The sequence below is a fragment of the Nycticebus coucang genome, chromosome 12, assembly GCF_027406575.1.
Source record: "Nycticebus coucang isolate mNycCou1 chromosome 12, mNycCou1.pri, whole genome shotgun sequence".
In the NCBI taxonomy this organism is placed as follows: domain Eukaryota; kingdom Metazoa; phylum Chordata; class Mammalia; order Primates; family Lorisidae; genus Nycticebus; species Nycticebus coucang.
In genome coordinates this window covers 80,947,123-80,962,655 of record NC_069791.1, presented here as the reverse complement: position 1 = coordinate 80,962,655, position 15,533 = coordinate 80,947,123, and the positions used below count along the sequence as shown (strand labels likewise).

The 15,533-nt window shown below is 41.3% G+C and overlaps 1 protein-coding gene, 2 non-coding genes and 2 pseudogenes across 3 annotated transcripts in view; 4 read left to right on the top strand and 1 right to left on the bottom strand.

The window, feature by feature from the left end:
* The window catches only part of ZNF713 (zinc finger protein 713), a 94,262-nt gene that overhangs the window by 56,448 nt on the left and 22,281 nt on the right, over positions 1–15,533 (top strand). The gene's annotated exons all lie outside the window — the stretch shown is intronic.
* LOC128562857 (U6 spliceosomal RNA) lies at positions 328–437 on the top strand. Its single transcript, XR_008373557.1, has one exon. It is a non-coding gene; the product is annotated as a U6 spliceosomal RNA (small nuclear RNA).
* LOC128562004 (GTP-binding protein Di-Ras1-like) lies at positions 9,374–10,021 on the bottom strand (annotated as a pseudogene).
* LOC128562824 (U6 spliceosomal RNA) lies at positions 12,468–12,574 on the top strand. The gene has a single exon (XR_008373524.1). It is a non-coding gene; the product is annotated as a U6 spliceosomal RNA (small nuclear RNA).
* Positions 12,727–13,584, top strand: LOC128562003 (syntaxin-7-like; annotated as a pseudogene).

Below are 15,533 nucleotides of genomic sequence, written 5' to 3'. Positions count from 1 at the left end.
AGGGGGGTGGGGCCTTGGTGTGTGTCACACTTTATGGGGGCAAGACATGATTGCAAGAGGGACTTTACCTAACAATTGCAATCGGTGTAACCTGGCTTATTGTACCCTTAATGAATCCCCAACAATAAAAAAAAAAAAAAAATTTGATCCCAGGATTCCTTTGAGAAGCCCTCAAATTTTTGTGTGAAAGCAAACTTCTAACTTCCTTTTTTTATTAAATTGTACACTGTTAATGGTAATATTCTTAAATGGTATCACATGAGAATAGTGTTGTGTGCTTGGGGATAGGAGCGACCTATGATAGTATGCCTTCAGCAGCTCAGCAAGGTGCTTGCTTTGGCAGCACATACACTAAAATTGGAATGATACAGAGAAGATTAGCATGGCCCCTGTGCAAGGATGACACACAAATACGTGAAACGTTATTCCATATTTTTAAAAAAAAAGCTCAGCAAGAAGTTAAGTATCCTCTGGAAATCCCAATTTCCTATTATTTGTCTATATTTTGCAAAAATAACTTGGCTCCTCAACATTTTAGGACTTCCTTAAAATTAGCTCCCATATACTTACTCAATTAACTGAGTATTTTTATATTGGGGTCTACATTTCTATAAAGGATTTCACCCCCTGCCCCCCACTACAGAGTTTCTGAAGCCCTGGATGGTGATTAGCTTCGTCTTCTGGGATTACAAAAGAAAAAGTTCTCTCCAGTTTGTGTAGAAAGGTATTTGGAAAGCCACATTGTAGGCACCCTAGAATTCTTAGATAGAGCTGAAGTAAGGGGCAAGTGATGAATGCTTAGTAATGGGTTGATTAATCCAACAGTGATGTACAACATGGTAAAAGAAAAAACCTCTTAGTACTGAAAATATAGCAGAGAAATGTAAAGTATTTAGAACCTCCATAGTTGACCACCTTCCTACACTTGACCACCTCCTTAAGTTGACTTAATTTTCATAGCATGTATCAGTATAGTAGGCCTAGTTCCTTATGTTGACCATCCCCATATGTTGACCAGTTATTATAGTCCAGGGGGTGGCCTGCATAAGCTTTTGAAGGACCCAACATGTAGTAATGAAAATTTAATTCAAGAAATAACCATTGAATCAGGTAACCTTGGCCATCATGCTTCCTCTCACTTGAGTGTTATATATTTAATGTGTCTGTGAAGCTTTTCTCCCTTCATAATATCATAGCCCCTGCCTCCGTGAATTCAGCAAGCTCAGTTCCATTTCAAGCCCAGTGACAGGCACAGGGCACCATCTCTGTCTAAACCTAGCATGGGTGAAGGGTTTGGGGAATTTATTTGATGTCTTGGAAGACATGTTCCATTTTTATAATGCCCATGCTTGTGAATATTATGTGCAACGTGACTTTAAGTTCAATTCATCATGCTCTTTGTCCCATTTGTGGCTGCAACAAGTATTTCTGACGTTAGAAACTACAAGTGCTAATAAGCCATGGAAAGAAAAATCCTGTGGTTTCTGAGAGGTGCAAACTTAATCTTGACCTTGTTCCCTAATCACATTGGAGGAAGAAAATCTATGAAAAATGGAAATATAAGGTTCTGCAGCTAATTGTTGGAAAACTTGCTAAATTGGATGAGAACAGTGTCCTCCCATTGATTCTGCAACCCCAGTGCAAGATGACTTTAAATCCTAGGAGGATATTGAAATCAATGTATTGTATTTTAATATTAAACCTAAAATATAAGTTTATATTGAGGTAAAAAGTTTTATGAAATCTTTATTCACAAATGGAAACAATAAAATGACAAATTATTTTTTTAAAAAAAAGAAATAACCATTGCTCTTAAAAATCAGTTTAAAACAAGATCAAAAATCCATTGCAGAAATGGGTAGATGACATACACAGTTGACAAAAAAAGATACAGATAACCCTTAAATGTAGGAAAAATACTCATCTTCACTCATAAGAGAAATGCAGATTAAAACTAAACTGAAATACCATTTCTTACCTTTCAAACTGGCAAAAATCCAAAATCTTGATAACAAACTCTGAAACTCTTAGGAAACAGGCACTGTTACACATTATTGATGGGAATGCAAAATGGCACAAACCCTATAGAAGGGTATTTAGCAACATCTAGCAAAACGCTGTATTCGATTTTACCCTTTTGCCCAGCAAATCCATTCTAGAAATTTACTCTGAAGACAACATGTCTTACAATAAAATACATTTGCACAAGGTTATTTGCTAAAAGAAGTGGGTACCACTAAATGCTCACACAAGAAAAATTAGCCCAAAACACTACTGTACATTCACATAGTAAAGTTCTGTGCAGTTGAAAAAGAACGAGGAAACTCAGCTTGTTCAGTCAGCTCAAGGAACTGATTTGGAGGGCTTCTTCCAGGATATGTTAAGTGATGAGGAAAAATATAAAACAGTATATATCAAATGTTACTTTTTTGTAAGAAAGGAAAAAGAATATACTGTATATGTATTTGATTATCTTTGCAAAATGAAATATAGGAGGGACAAAACAGAAATTGGTTACCTATGGGAAATGGGAATAAGGTCAAAAGATTGGGAGAGAATGAAACTTCTCTGAGTTATTTTTAGTTTTGATTTTGTGACCCTTTTTAATTTACACGTTCAAAAATAAGATTAAATTTTAAAGGGCATGTTTTTTCTATTCTTGAATACAAAATGGTATTCAAACAGATGCAAATGAACCTAATTATATAAAATATTGATAGCATAGTAACACAGATGAAAAAAGAATCCAAGAAATATATATATATATATATATATATTTTTTTTTTTTTTTTTTTTTGTAGAGACAGAGTCTCACTTTACTACCCTCGGTAGAGTGCCGTGGCGTCACATGGCTCACAGCAACCTCCAGCTCTTGGGCTTATGTTATTCTCTTGCCTCAGCCTCCCAAGCAGCTGGGACTACAGGCGCCCAGCTATTTTTTTGTTGTTGCAGTTTTGGCCGGGGCTGGGTTTGAACCCACCACCCTCGGCATATGGGGCTGGCGCCCTACTCACTGACCCACAGGCGCCGCCCCAAGAATCCAAGAAATTTTTTAACAGTGTTCTCATTGAATAAGGACAAAAAGAACTGAAAAAAAAAAAATCTTGGGTATTACTTAGCAAGTTTGTTGTTAGTAAGGATATCATTATTATTATCCCAGAAGTATTTGACACATGCATATTGTAGGATTTAGCATTAGTCATTGATGTTGCTGGGATTGAGAGCAGGTTATCACTGTGGAAGAAAGGAGATAGAAATATAGAGTTGGGGAAGAAAAAGAAGAAACCCATTGGTGTTTAGAGGTAGAGATGTATGTTGTGTATTTCTTTTCTTTTTCTTTTCTTTCTTTTTTTTTTTTTTTTTTTTTTGAGGTAAAGTTTCATTATGTTGCCCTCGGTAGAGTGCCGTGGCAACACAGCTCACAGCAACCTCACTCTCTTGGGCTTAAGCGATTCTCTTGCTTCTGCCTCCCAAGTAGCTGGCACTACAGGCGCCCCCCATACCACCCAGCTATTTTTTTGTTGTAGTTGTCTTTGTTGTTTAGTAGGCCCAGGCCGGGTTCAAACCCACCTGCCTTGGTGTATGTGGCCAGTGCCCTAACCACCGAGCTATGGGCACCCAGCCAGGTGTATGTGTATTTCAAGGTATAGATAGCTCTATCCTCTGAAATAGCCTAAAAGTGAAAAATTGCCAGTAGCAGGACACTCACCTTGCATCCAGATCTTGGTTTCTAAGTACTATTCCACACTGAAATTTTACCTTGAAGAAACTTCTGATCCAATGGGCAAGGAAAGTATAAGTGAATTTGGATCATACTTTTGTACCAGAAATTAAGGAAATACACAAAAACTGATGGAGACTAGTGAAAAGGACACACATACACATAAGCTTAAACAGTCTCAAAATTTGAACTTCAAAATGAATGACAGAAGCAAATGATTACATTTAAAAATCCATGAGTCCATACAGTTACACAAAAAAAGCTTAAACTTTTAAAAGTTGTGTGTGCAGGGCGGCGCCTGTGGCTCAGTGAGCAGGGCGCCGGCCCCATATACCGAGGGTGGCGGGTTCAAACCCGGCCCCGGCCAAACTGCAACAAAAAAATAGCCGGGCGTTGTGGCGGGCGCCTGTAGTCCCAGCTACTCGAGAGGCTGAGGCAGGAGAATCGCCTAAGCCCAGGAGTTGAAGGTTGGGTTGCTGTGAGCTGTGTGATGCCACGGCACTCTACCGAGGGCAATAAAGTAAAACTCTATCTCTAAAAAAAAAAAAAAAAGGTGTGTGTGCAACAGCATGCAGTAGAGAAACATTAAGTGAAAAAGCCTCTTTATATGAAGTATGTCTACATTTATATGAAATTCTAAAATAGGAAATGTTAATGTATAGTGGTAGAAATTAGATCAGTGGTTGCTTCCGTATGAGAAGGGTCGACTAGGAAGGGACATAAGGGAACTCAGGAATTTATCTTCATAGGAGACTGGGTCACGTGAACACTTAAATGGATACATACATTTCACTTTATATGGATTATATCACAATTTAAAAAATTTAATGTGATGTGGGGGAAAGGGATAACTATTCTTTACAAGAGAATACCAACCAAAAATGTAGTAAGAATGATAGAAAAATCACCATTTTATAACAAGGGACTATAACAAACTGACCAACATACAGAGGTGTTCAACGTAAGGGGCTAGGCCTCCTATGCTGATACATACATGTGATGCGTGTCTAGTCTATGAAAATTAGGTTAACTTGAGATGATTGATGTAGGGGTCAACTATGGAAGCTCTGCTGTCTGCATCTTAAAAGAAAGCATGGCAAGGATGGGTGGAGGGAGAGTAATTGGTGGGACTACACCTACGGTGCATCTTACAAGGCTACGTGTGAAATTTACTAAATGTAGAATACAAATGTCGTAACACACACAAAAAGAGAAAGCATGGCAAAATATTAACAATTGATGGATATCTGAGTGAAGGATTTATGGCAGCTTATTGGACTATTGCAAAATTTTCTATGGTTTTGAAATTTTTTAAAATAAAAAGTTGGTTTTAAAAAAGCAATATTCATTGAATCTTAAAATGGGCCCCCCCAAAAAGAGTTGGGAGATGAACTGTTTGTCCTCAGAGTAATCTCATCTTTTTATTGTGACTTCCTGTAACACAGTATCTTCTATCGAGCACCAAAATGTTTCTAAATGGATCTCAACCTCCAAGTATCCTAAGAAAAAAAATATATTACATGGGTCCATATGTGCTACCCCTATATTCATGATCAGATAATTAGATGAACACTTTCATTATATAATTCTAACTTTTTTCCTAAGAGAAATGTGAAAACAAAACATTTCAATACAAAAAAGAATGAAATTTTTCATTGAAAGATACCATCTACAGAAAAGGAAATGAAAGTGTCAAAAATAAGGGGAAAGAAAGATCACATATTACCATAATTCTTATCAAAATCCCAACTGGTTTATTTTGCAGAAATTGATAACACTGATATTAAAATTGTATAGAAATGCAAGGACCAAGAAGAGACAAGCAATTTTGGAAAAGAACAAAGGTAGAGGACTTGTACTTCTTGATTTCAAAACTTACTACAAAACTATAGTAATATAAACATGGTGGTGCTGGGGTAAGAATAGACTTTTAGATAAGTGGAACAAAATTGAGAATCTAGGCCGGGCACGGTGGCTCTTGCCTGTAATCCCGGCAGTTGAGAGGCTGAGGCAGGTGGATTGCCTGAGCTCACAGGTTCGAGACCAGCCTGAGCCAAATCAAGACCTCATCTCTAAAAATAGCCAGGCATTGGCAGGCATCTGTAATCCTAGCTACTTGGGAGGCTGAGGCAAGAGAATCACTTGAAGCCAGGAGTTTGAGGTTGATATAAGCTATGACGCCACAGCACTCTACCAAGGGTGACAAAGAGACTCTGTCTCAAAAAAAAAAAAGAATTGAGAATCCATAAATAAACCCTTACATTTATGGTCAATTGGTTTTTGACAAGGATGACAAGAATAAGAAGCTGGCCAAGAAGTATGATGCTTTTGGCGGCTCCCATAGCTCAGTAGGTAGGGCACCAGCCACATACACTGAGGCTGGCAGGTTTGAATCCCGACTGGACCAGCTAAAACAACAATGATGACTGCAACAAAAAAACAGCCAGGTATTGTGGTGGGTGCCTGTAGTCCCAGCTACTTGGGAGGCTGAGGCAAGAGAATCGCTTAAGCCCAAAAGTTTGAGGTTGCTGTGAGCTGTGATGCCATGACACTCTACTGAGGGTGACATAGTGAGACTCTGTCTCAAAAAAAAAAAAAGAAGTATGATGCTTTTTTGGCCTCAGAGTCTCTGATCAAGCAGATCCCACAAACCTTGGGACCAGGCCTAAATAAGTCTGGCAACTTCCCTGCTGACACATAATGAAAACATGGTGGCCAAAGTTGATGAGGTAAAGTACACAGTCAAGCTCCATGTGAAAAACTTCCTATTTCTAGCCGTGGCTGTTGGCCATGTGAAGGTGTGTTTGTGTACAACATCCACCTAGCTGTCAACTTCCTGGTGGTGTTGCTCAAGAGGAATTGGCAGAATGCCCAAGCTTTATACAACAAGAGCAAGCCCCAGTTCCTGAATTAAGGTACCTCCTAAGAAATCCTAGTCTCACCAAAAAAAGAAAAAGCATATGCATCTGTACAAAAACCATATCCATATCACTATCATAATCAAAAAGTGGAAACAATCCACTTGTCCATCAATTGATGAATACATAAATAAAATGTAGTATTATCCTCAAATGTAATGTTCATCCATAGAAAGGAATGAAGTACTATGCTAAGTAAAAGTAACCAGTCACAAAACTCCAAAATAATGTATGATGCCATTTATGTGAAATGTCTATAATAAGCAAATCTATAGAGACAGAAAGCAGACTAGTGGTTTCCTAGGGCTAGAGAAGTTGAAGGTTAAAGGAGGGAATGACTGCTCTTGGATACAAGGTTTCTTTTTTCTTTTTTCTTTTTTTGGAGGAGATTGCAGGATCCAAAAAAAAACCTTTATTGCAGGAAGACTATGTCTATAGGGAATGCAACACAGACCCCCCCAATGGGGGTGGAGGCACCCACATGCTGGGGGAAGAGGGCCAGGGTCACAGCAAGTGGGGCCTGGCATGGTCCCCAACACCGGGGATGCCCAGGCAGGGTGGGCCAGCATCCAGAGAGAACCCTTATCCCTCCCCAAGATTAGGGCAGGACCTGGGTTGGGAGAGGTATGGAGGTTGGTGGGGCCCCAGAGAGATTATGCTATCAGGGTGTGTCCCTGAGAAAGGACTGCAGACCCCGCTACCAAGCCTCACCCTCTCAGCACTTTCAAAGCCCAGAAGCCACTCCCAGGGCTGATTCAGGGGTCTAAGGTATGATCAGACACAATGTGCCGGCTCTTCCGGGGGGACCCTTCTGGGTAGCAATGCACACTCTCTCTCTGTCTCTCAGAATGTGCCCAGTAAACATTTGTTGAGTGAACAGTCACGTGAATACAGAGGAAGATAAACATGCTGATATCACATCAGACACAGAAAATTCCCTCTTACCTACAAAGTTCTACCTGGTCATGTGACCACAGAGCCACATGAGTTCAATCTCTCTCACAAGCACACACACAGGCATGCATACGCCACTCCCACATACCCAGTAAGAACGCAACGTCCATCGTGTGGGATACTGGGTTACTCTCTCTCCCTTGGTGCTCTATTCCAAGTCATCATATGGATAGGTCCATGTGGCAGCTTCCAGCCAACAGCCATGGTAAGGATGAAAGACTGGACAGTCTGACACCACAAGGACCTGAATGCTGCAACAACCCCATGAGCCCTGGAAGAATCTCCTTCCCCCTTTGGGCCTTCTGATAAGACCCCCATCTGGCCAATGCTTTGATTGCAGCCTCCTAAGATTCCAAGGAGAGAACCGTTAACCTTACCACAGAAATTGTGAGATAATGTGTGCTGTTTGAAGTTGCTACATCTGTGGCAATTTTTTATGGTGGCAATGGCTGGCAGATACAGATTTAGGGCCAAAAGTCACCTTGCTAAGAGTCAAAGATAGTGTCAGATAGTGTCAGGTTCACAGATAAATGTTCTCAAATAAAACACCCACCCACTCCTAAAAACACAGTCATACTCATATGGGTACAAAGATTTACATGGACATGTCACAGAAATGTAGTCCTATTGACAACCACATGCGTGGACCTGCAGCTACCCACCTCTAGGTACACCCTGAACCATTATTATAAGCACAGACTATTGAAGAAAAATATACCATCCCAATGGCACATGCACACAAAGGCAGACACGCCTTAGATACAGGCCACTCATCCATGCACCCCAAGCCACATGCATGCACAGTTCCACAGTCACCTCCATGTCTGTCGACACAGCACCCCCATGGGGTTGCGTAAGTGTGGAGTTACCAAGACTCTCACAGCTGCAGGTGTCCCCCATCTTCAGGGCCCCACCTTCTTAGGCATAGCTGGTAGGAGGAAGCGGCTGAACAGAATTCTCCCTGGATGACACCCCACACACACACACTGCTGGTACTAGTCCCAGAGCCCCCCAGAGAGGGTATAGTTTGTGTCTCTCACCAAAGCCCCAAGCATCACCCTCCCAGCACTCCAGACCCCCAACCTGGGTGTTGCCAATGTCTGTCTCAATGGAAGGGGCGGGTCCTCAGGTGGGGGGTGTCCAGGAAGCCCCTCTGTGCTCACTACACCAGGTGCCTCTGTGCCTCTCCAGAGGAGCCATTCTTGCTGGACAGTCACTGGAGTTGTGCTGTGGCTCTCCGGGGATTCTGGACTGCCCTTGGTCTCTACCCCTGTCTCAGCCAGCTGGCAGGGGTGCTGCTACAGGGCCTGTGGTTATTACCTGGTGGCCTGAGGCCAATCCTGTGGGCCCCATCCCCACCCCAGTGTAGGGACAGGGGCAAGAGGGTTGTTTGGGGATCCAAGGAGGAGGCACAGGTCAGAGGCCATGATGAACAGGGTAGGGTGTGTGAAACACCAAATGGGAAGAAAAAAGAAAATCTGAAGTTGATGTGTATCTCAACTCCTCCCTCCCCCAGAAGGTCACAGTGATCAAATATGGAAGATGGGGTGCAGGTCTGGCTAGGGGCACCCGAGGGAAAAAGGAGACGGGGGTCCTCTGGCAGAGATGGAAGAAACGCCACCTCCTCCTGACCTGGTGGGGACAAGCAGCCCCTCTTGCTGGCTCCCCTGTTTTCCCATGCACATGAAGGGGACACGCCTTAGATACAAGCCATTCATCCATGCACCCTAGTTTGGGGGTACAGATGGAATGGGAGGGCAGGGAGTGGGGGGAAAGAGTCCTAGCTCTGCCGTAGGCTGGCCAGCCAGGATTCTGGAGGAGGGAGGAAGAGAAGGATGAGAGGAGAAGGGTGTGGGGAGGCATCAGAGACTGGGGACAGCAAGTGGCATTCTGGTCTCACATGCAGGTGCATTTGCCCTTGATGTGGTCTGTCCTCTTCTGCTTGCTGGAGCTCCTTGATGTTTTAGTTCATCTTGGCTGAGGTCTTCATGAAGGTGCACTTCCACTGTTGGGCCACGGCCTGGGCCTCGCGTGTGTCCACCTCCCGCTGTGTCTCGTCACCCTTTTTGCCCACCAGCATCACAGGGATGTCTTCCATGCTGCCCTTGATCTGCAGAATGAGCTGATAGATGGGTCCTAGTTCCTCTAGCAACTGCTTGCTGGTGACAGAGAACACCAGGATGAAGGCGTGGCCCTTGGAGATGGACAGCCGCTGCATGGCTGGAAACTGGTGGCTGCCCGTCGTGTCTGCCATCTGCAGCGTGCACACACTCTTATCGCAGCTGATCACCTACAGGTGGGTGTCCTCAATGGTGGGGATATAGGTGTCACGGAACGTGCCCTTCATGAAGAGCAGCACCAACGAGCTCTTGCCCACGCCGCCAGCCCCGAACACCAGCACGCAGTAGTGGTTGCTTTGCTGGGGCATCTTCCCCGGGGCAGGTGGGGGAGGGGCCAGGAGGGCAGGTGCCGGCTGCTAGAACCCCAGACAGGCCCTGTGCCCGCTGCTGCTGCTGCCCCTGCGTATCCACCAGCCACAAGGTTTCTTTTGGAGTGATGAAAATTTATTGTGAAGATGGTCGCACCACTCTAAGTATATACTGAACACTGCTGCATTATACAATTTAAATGGGTAAATTATATGGAATATGAATTTTATCTCAATAAAGCTTGAGGTTTTTTTTTTTTTTTGAGACTGAGTTTCACACTTTTGCTGGGCTAGAGTGCAGTGGTGTCATCATAGCTCACTGCAGCCTCCAACTCCTAGGCTCAAGTGATCCTTCAGCTTCCCATGTAGTTGGGACTATAGGTGTGCATCACTGTAACTGGTTTATATATATATATATATATATATATATTTTTTTTTTTTTTTTTTGGTAGTGACAAGGTCTTTTTATGTTGTCCAGGCTGGTCTCAAACTCCTGGGCTAAAGCAGGAGTTTTAGCCTCAGCCTCCCAAAATGCTAGGATTACAGGTATGAGCCACCGCACCCAGCCAATAAAGCTGTTAGAAGAAGAAGAGGAGGAGAAAGAAGAGGAAGAAGAAGAAAGAATTCTGACCTATTTAATGTGTTCCAAGTGCCATGCTAGACTCTGAGGATGCAAAATAGAATCGAGAAATACCCACTGCTCTGAAGAAGTTCAAAGTGTAATCAGGGGAATGGAAATGCACAAATTGTTGGAGTCACAGGTGAAAGAGTTAATAGATTCCCAGAAGAATGTTGTTGAATGAGGCTTCTAGAACAGCAGGTTCAAATATGTATATATGAAGGAACAAGAAGGCACATTCCAGTATCACAAAAAAAAAAAGTATTCTGATTTAAAAGAGTACAGGAAAGGAGATAAATGCTATCAGATAAGCCTAGAAAGGAGGGCTAAGGCTAGATCATTGTTACTTTTGGTAATAAAATGGGGTTTGAACTTTAATCTCTAGGTCTACGGTCCTCAAACTGTGGTCATATTAATACCCCTGATGGGGAACATACAGAGCTTAACCAAGGGATCTCACTGTAAGTTAATGGAAACAATTCATGTTAAAATAAACATAGCTGTTATGGAATAAAATATTCACGTGAATGCTTTACATAAAATTACAAACCTTCAATGAAATTTCAAGTTTGAAACTGTCCACTACAACATACATTGCATATCTACTTTGGCAGATACAGTGCACTGGTTCTAACCAAGTTGTATTCCTTTACTATAGATGATGGAAAGCCAAAACCTTACCTTCCCAAGTATCTCTGCAGCCAGTGGATGGCCATGTGACGCAGTTCTAGGCAATGAGTTATGAGAGGAACTCTGCCGGTGGTCAAGAAAGTATTCGATGCCTGAAGTGTAGCTCTCATCCCTAAGGAATGGCAGATCAGTAAGAAAGAAGGACCCTGGTTCCTTTACAATATCATGGAGTTATAGTACCTATCCTATGCTGAACTTTTGTTGGATTTTCTAGTAATCAAAGCCTAACATAACTAATACGCCAACTTTTCTGCTCCTTCCCTGTCTACCGTGTGCATGTATGCGTATTTCTCTGCCTTAGGGTTAAGAAAAGTTGTGAGAAGTACTTCTCTGGGAGATGGGAAGCTATATTAGTGTCCTATTGCTGCATAACAAATTACCACAAATTAGGCAACTTAAAGCAACACCCATTGATTATTTCATGGTTTCTACAGATCAGAAGTCTTGGCATGGCTGACTTGCATTCTTTTCTGGAGGTTGGTGTCCTCTTTCAATCTCCTGTAGTTGTTGGCAGAAATCAGTCACTTCTATTTGCAGAACTGAGCCCCCATTTTCTTGCTGGCTGTTGGCTAAGTATAGATTACTTCAGTAATTAGAAGATGATCTCACTATCTGCTACATGGCATCACATGGCCCCCTACATTTTCAAAACCAATGACAGGAGGAGAATCTCCCTTGCATTGAATATCTCTGGCTTCTGAAAGGGACCTTTTAAGGGTTCATTTGAATAGGCCAGGCTTGGCAGTGCCCGTAGCTCAGTGGGTAGGGCATCAGCACATACACTGAGGCTGGGGGTTTCAAACCCAGCCTGGGCCAGCTAAAATAAACAATGACAACTGCAAGAAAAAAATAGCCAGTGTTATGGTGGGCACCTATAGTCCCAGCTACTTAGGAGACTGAGGCAAGAGAATCGCTTAAGCTCAAGAGTTTAAGGTTGCTGTGAGCTGTGACGCCATGGCACTGTACCAAGGGCAACATAGTGAGACTCTCTCTCACAAAAAAAACAATAAATAAATAGGCCAAGCTCACCTGAATAGTTTCCCTTTTGATTAACTCAACATCGCCTATATATAATCAAGGCAACAACTATGCTGTCATATTCAGAGATTTCTCCCACACTTAAGAATAAGGGGATAGGTGCTCGCTTCGGCAGCACATATACTAAAATTGGAATGATACAGAGAAGATTAGCATGGCCCCTGCACAAGGATGACACGCAAATTCGTGAAGCGTTCCATATTTTTAGACATGATTGCAAGAGGGACTTTACCTAACAATTGCAATCAGTGTAACCTGGCTTATTGTACCCTCAATGAATCCCCAACAATAATAATAAAAAAAAAAAAGAATAAGGGGATAGGTGTGGCCAAAGGAGGCGGAGGAGGAAGCTGAGGTCAAGGTGACTGCTTAGAAAACTACACAGCCCACCAACATCTGTTGAAATTTGGTGAATAAACCAGCCATGTCTTACACTCCGGGAATCGGTGGTGATCCTGCCCAGCTAGCCCAGCGTATATCTTCCAACATCCAAAAGATCACACAGTGTTCTGTAGAAATACAAAGAGCTCTGAATCAACTTGGAACACCTCAAGATGCACCCGAATTGAGGCAACAGCTGCAACAGAAGCAGCAGTATACTAACCAACTTGCCAAAGAAACAGATAAGTACATTAAAGAGTTTGGATCAAAAAAAAAAAAAGAGTTTGGATCTCTGCCCACCACCCCCTGTACAAAAAGATCACTTAGTGGCTAAATCCACAACATCACTGACAAACTTCCCAAAGGTCCAGAGGCAAGCTGCTGAGACAGAAAGAGTTTGTTGCTCGAGTAAGAGCCAGTTCCAGAGTATCTTCAGGGTGGTTTTCCAGAAGAGAGTTCAAAAGAAAGGAATCTTGTATCTTGGGAAAGCCAAACTCAACTTAAAGTGCAGCTGCAGGATGAAGAAATCACAGAAGATGGCCTCCTCCTTATTCATGAGAGAGAGTCTTCCATCAGGCAACTTGAAGCTGATATTATGGATATTAATGAAATATTTAAAGATTTGGGAATGATTATACATGAACAAGGACATGTGATAGACAGCATAGAAGCCAACGTAGAAAGTGCAGAGGTACAAGTTCAGCAAGCCAACCAGCAGCTACCACAGGCAGCAGAATATCAGCTCAAATCCAGAAAAACCCTATGCATCATCCTCATTATCACTGTCATTGGAGTTCTGGTTATCGGTCTCATCATATGGGGATTGCATAGCTAAATTTATCAAGGAGCACACTATTGCACTACATTAAATTATGTGGGAAGATTCCTGTAATTATGGATTTTTTAATTATTATTTTAAAGCTATTGTGAAAAGGATGGTTCCCATATTTCCTTATTTTCACAAGGGGGTTCCTTTGGATTAAATCTGATATTTTCTAATAATGAAAGTTTTTCTAAATGTTGTTGCTGATACAACTTTCATGCTTTTCAATTTAATAACTGTTAAGTTGTTGCCCACATTGTATATGCCTTTCATTTATAATTTATTTACCCCGTTTGACTTAGTTTTTTGAAATTAGTAAGTTTAAAGATGCGTGTGTTCTGTTTATCTCTCTGTCATTGTGTAACATGCACCTGGATCCATGTTACTTCAATTAGAAAAACCTCCAATTTAATTTTGATTTGGTTCAACAGAGAAGGTGTTCTCAACTTAAAAAATTAGCATATCATTTTCTGGTGTTTATAAAATTTTGTCTGTTTTGTAACAGCACAAATTTTTCTTCCACTTTTCTTATTGTGTTCTTTTAAAACATTTGTTTACTCTGAATGAAATGAGTGAATGATTTGCTGGGATATTTCATACTTGTGATGTGTATATATTAAGCATTTGCTGTAGATTGCTTAGTAAAATTACTAAAGATAGATTGCTTTTACAATCTATGGTAATTTAAGACTCATGTTCACTAGGGAAAGTGTAGTTACTGTAAATGTTTAATGTAATTTGGAGGAGGAGTATGAAAACTAATACCAATGCCTGTTATGTTTAGATTCTAAAGATCCCAACTTGTTATTCTACTAAACTATCTTAACAATTAAAAAAAAAAGAATAAGGGGATTGTTGCAGTAAACGGATCTGTGGCGTAGTCACAGATATAGAGACCAGTAGTCAGAATTCTGGAGAAGCAGAGAGTTGTAGCTCACTCAGGCATGCAGCCCCTAACTTTTTTTCTTGCCAGTTTATATATTTTTAACAATATTAAGTTCTGCACGTACTCATTCTAACAATAAAACTAATTGGCAGCCAATGGTTTATATGATAAGAGTACAAAGAAACCATACAGAACAACCACAAAAACTTATTCAGCCATTTGTCTCAGAAAACAGGTGCAACATGTAACTGAAATGCACATTAACTTATCTTGTTTTCCATTCCCAAGACCCCTTCTAGGAACTTCCACAGACAGCCAGATTCTGCTTGCAGAGTCTGCCTCCCGTATGACTAGCTTGCTAATCAGTTTGGAGGGTCTTAAAGGAACATCCCTTCATATGGACTCTGAGAAAGCTTCTTCAAACATAAGTCAATGGCACTCAAAGTTACATTGAGGTTAAAGTTCTCTTTTTTTTAAATTATGCAAGATAACAGAAAACATGGTTGCTTGGCGGTCACTCACTTGCTGGGCTTGGCAGACGCATCTGCAGATTAAACACAAAACAAAACAAATAATGAACATTATAACAAGCAATCCTGTAGAAGTTCCAAATAAAATATTCAATTTAGGTAAAGGATTTAATTTTTCTATTTCATTTGACAATTCTTTTAGTATAGTATCTCCATTAACATGTTCAAGCTTGTGCTGGAATGTGGCATGCATCTTTTGCTGTAAGTTAAGAATATCATTAGTTAAATTTTCATGGTTTAACAAATGCTTTTTCACTTTATCCCAAGGGAATTCAGTTGCATTATAAAGAACAGGAGTGATACAAAATGAAGTTACATTCCAATCACAATGAAATTTGATTTGTTTTTGGAAACTAGACAATTGATCTCCTAACATTACTACTCTTTGTTCTAAATCTGAAAGTTCATTGTGGATTTCAGTGTCAATTTGTCTCTGAGCTGTCCAAAGCTGCTCAGAATTATGGTGCCATTCAGCAACAAAGTCCTGAGTCTTGATGCTTTCAGTCGAAGCGACTCCTGCAGCAGTAACAGCAATTATTCCCAAA